At 48.5% G+C, this 4,305-nt stretch overlaps 1 pseudogene; it reads left to right on the top strand.

Moving 5' to 3' along the window:
- The first annotated feature begins 1,111 nt into the window (after nt 1-1,111).
- LOC136488326 (expansin-A31-like) lies at nt 1,112-2,118 on the top strand (annotated as a pseudogene).
- The last annotated feature ends 2,187 nt before the right edge of the window (nt 2,119-4,305 follow it).

The raw sequence follows: 4,305 nt of genomic DNA, 5'->3' as shown, positions 1-4,305 counted from the left end.
CGACAACGCGATTTTGAATTGTAAATTTGATTTTTTTTTTTTTGCAGGAAAACGTACTGTAGGGGCGGTTCTAGATTAAGCCGCCCCTATAAACAGGTATTTGTAGGGGCGGCTGGTACTACAGCCGTCCCTACAAATCGATTTGTAGGGACAGCTTGGAAACCTCTCCTACAAATGCATGATTTGTAGAGACGGTTCGGTAGGGGCGGCTGGCCAAACCGCCTCTACAAAGGGTTACGAGCCGCCCCTAAAAATCGATTCTGTAGTAGTGTATGGGACCCAATCGACTAGGTGGTAGTAGGACTTTTATAATTAAACAAGAACTTATAGGCATGTTTGAACTCTAGACTTGACTAAAAGAATTGAATTTAACTAAAATATTTGACTGGTATGATGTTCTTTTAGACCTCACTAGTCAGGCGAGACGTAGGATGTTGTCATGTATTTGAGATTGTAGGTGTCTTTATCAGAAGTTGGGGTGCGAAATGTGGTAGAGTGCTTGATCACTATTTTTTCACAGTATATATAGCTAGGATGATTTTAATAATTATCCAGGCTTGTCCAGTTTGACAAATGTGTGAATGAAATTGAACCAACCAATGCAAATTCTCGCTTGTGATCTGCCGTTGCTCGATCTTCAACCACAGCACATGCACCGAACAAGCTAGGGTTTCCTTATGTCAACAATAATGTGGAAGGAACTTTTTGGGTTGGTTGATGGTCCGTTGCCGCGCGAATCTTCTTGACGGTGACGGAGGCAGCTAACTCGATCAGACTAATCAACATATCAAATTGAACAGCTGATTCAGGCCACCATCCATGCATGATTACTTCCCACGTCAATGTCAGTAGTCTAGGGTCGTGCCTGCTGCTAGCTCTCCGTGACCGTGATGCATCGATCGCTTGTGCTAGCTTCCAATGAAGAGTTGAAGACGCGGATTGTTTTGACGTGTGTTCTGACTAGTAGCTGCTTGTGATACACAAGGCAGGATCGACCATCATTCCCCTAAACCCCTCCACCTATATCGTGTGATTTGTAACTCTTTTCCTCCTACCTTCGGTTAGCGCCTCAACACCTCCTCCTCTATTTAAGCAGTGGTATCCCAGCGCCATGCATCAAACCGGCCTCAAACATCCTGATCCTCATCACTGCTTACGAACCCACACCTCGATAGTCAATCTTGTTTTCTAACTGCAGCCAGCTCTGCATTTCGAACGACGACGTCGGTAGACATGGCAAATTCCTTTATGCTGTGCACGGTGGTTGTTGCGGCGTGCCTCGCCGTCGCCGCCGCCGACTGGTCTCAGGGCACTGCCACTTTCTACGGCGGAGTCGACGCGTCCGGAACGATGGGTAAGAATGCATGCATTCATTTTCTGTACACCAGGGCCAAGAACTATTGTACATATGGTACATTTGTGTACGTATATATACCAAAGGATCACTTCGTCGCTAATGCATGCATGTCTATGATATGATACACAGGTGGCGCATGCGGGTACGACAACCTATACAACGCGGGGTACGGCGTGAACAACGCGGCGCTGAGCCCGACCCTGTTCAACGACGGCGCGTCGTGCGGGCAGTGCTACCTCATCACCTGCGACCCAACGCGCCTGGGCGGTCAGTACTGCAAGCCCGGTAACTCCATCACGGTCTCGGCCACCAACCTGTGCCCGTCCAACTACGCGCTCCCCAACGGCGGGTGGTGCGGCCCGGGCCGCCCGCACTTCGACATGTCCCAGCCGGCGTGGGAGCACATCGGCGTCGTCCAGGGCGGCATCATCCCAGTCCTGTACCAGCAGGTCATGTGCTCGCGCACTGGCGGCGTGCGCTTCAGCATTGCCGGCTCCCAGTATTTTCTGCTCGTCAACATCCAGAACCTCGGCGGCAGTGGTTCTGTGGGCGCTGCGTGGGTGAAGGGCGACAAGACGGGGTGGATCCAGATGTCCAGGAACTGGGGTGCCAACTGGCAGGCGCTCGCTGGGCTCGTCGGCCAGGGGCTCAGCTTCGCCGTTACCTCTACCGGCGGGCAGTACATTCAGTTCTGGAACGTGGTCCCTGGGTGGTGGCAGTTCAGCCAGACCTTCACCACAAACCAGAATTTCTACTACTAAGACCCTACTGCCGACGCCGTCGATGCTCGATCGATCTCATCATTTGCCCCATTTCTTGCAGCTCAGTCCAGTGGCGAGTGCATTCTCTTGATTCTGACGGAGAGCTAAATGCACTTGTTGCGGTTGTACTTGTATATATCATTGCTTCTTTAGCGACCCCCGGATAGACGTCCATATCCTACGTGATTTTCCAGGTGCGGGAGGAAATGGAAGGGTAGGATAAAAAAAGAGAAGGGGATCGGTGACATCACGTACACCTGAATGCTTTTTACAACTTTGTAGATGCGACAAATTTTTTTCCTAACACCGAATTATGTATAAGTTCTATCAACAATGTGTAGACTGTGAATTTGCGTACCGTGGGCACAATTTAGTTCCATCTGGCCAAGATTTCTATTTTCTAGTTATTCCAGGAAAGGATAAACCAGTGTGTTGCCCTGTTTCCCCGCTAAGAGCAATTCTTCCTAATTGTTATAAATAGAGATTTTGGTGAAAAAAATACCGTCCAACAGACTATTTAATGGGTTATCAAATATAATCATCTTCTCTTCCGGATTTCTCACTAGCCACAGGTAGAAAATAAGAATGACTTTCTAGAGTGCAAATAAGATATAGAAAAATTATTAGAGAGTGGAAAAATATAAAAAACAATTTTTATGCAAAAGGTTTTCCAAATGATGATTTAGAGAGTAAGCTTTAAAAAGACTCTTGAGATGTTCTAAACACATAGTATGTATTTGCTTTGTATTTTGTTTCTAGCCTGCCAAGCTAGCTAAGCCTAGGCAACCAGAGCCTACTTCTCCCAATGCAACTTGATATGTCGGTAAAAGTGCTATCTGTCGCTAAAGAGTTTTAGCAATAGCACTTGCACCGGCTGCTTATGTCTATCGTTATAACTTTTTTAGCGACAGATCATCTATCACTATATCCGCTTTTAGCGTCACATCATCCATCGCCAATCTTAGTGTTGTGGTGTAAGGCTTTCAGCTTGAGCTAGATCTTGTTTGGTGGGTTGCACAAGAGCTTCTCTACACTGGGATAGCCAAAGTTGTAGTTTGTTTGGTTGTATGTACAAGCCCAAGTCCGGTCACCCATCCAGCGAATCAGTAAGTGCCTCACATTGTCTATATCGTCATATAAAAAGCCCTTGCACATCCAATCCACAACCTACCCACCACTCACAGTGACCTGGTCTGTTTCTTCCTATTTCCATAAAATCATCATCTTAATCGCATTCTAGGAGGGTTGGGATGTGAACCTATGAATTAAAAACCAATATGCTAGACAGTCGAAGACCTGTGAATTTATAAATCTCTCGAGTTATTACATTGACATGATAGTCCTTGAACCCTTTGTCGGTCCTTTTATATAAAAGGCTCGGCTAGCGCCCGGACGTCCGGCCCTAGGCCCGCGTCCGGACGCAGCTCCTCCCTCCTCCCGCCTGCCCAGATTCCGCACGCCCCGCCTGCTCCACGCCGCACGCCCCGCCCACTAGGGTTCCGCACGGCCCGCCTGCTCCACGCCGCCCACCCCCATGCGGGCCTACGCTGCTCACCATCACCAGCATTGAGAAGACACTACCGGAGGCGGCTTCTTTGCCGAGTGCCTGAGGCACTCGGCAAAGGCCGATATACACTCGGCAAAGGGCGCTCGGTAAACAGTTTATCGGCAAAGACCTCTTTGCCGAGTGCATTTTATTGGGCACTCGGCAAAAGCTTTGCCGAGTGCCAATCCGACACTCGGCAAAGAAAAGTGGCCGTGACGGCGAGCGCCACCGTAACGGTGGCTTTGCCGAGTGTCAAGGTCAAGCACTCGGCAAAGGTACCCGCTTTGCCGAGCGCCGTTGACTTAGATACTCGGCAAAGGTGGTCACTTTGCCGAGTGCCGCCGACAAGACACTCGGCAAATAGGCCACCTTTGCCGAGTGCCTGCCCGTGGCACTCGATAAATCTGTGATGTTTGCCGACTGCAATGGCCATTGCACTCGGCAAAGCATGTTCCCAGGTAGTTCCCAAATAGTCACTTTGTTGAGTGTCATGGCCATTGCACTCGGCAAAGTGACTAAAAACAACCTTTTTTATTTGTTTTATACATCCCGTCCAAATAAACAGAAGATATACACCAACATCACATATATATCATCATCAACACATATATATCACCAACACCACATATATATCACAAACG

Source organism: Miscanthus floridulus, chromosome 1 (assembly GCF_019320115.1).
Source record: "Miscanthus floridulus cultivar M001 chromosome 1, ASM1932011v1, whole genome shotgun sequence".
NCBI classification, from domain to species: domain Eukaryota; kingdom Viridiplantae; phylum Streptophyta; class Magnoliopsida; order Poales; family Poaceae; genus Miscanthus; species Miscanthus floridulus.
The sequence above is the reverse complement of the archived record's forward strand: the minus strand, read 5'-3'. Positions and strand labels throughout refer to the sequence as shown.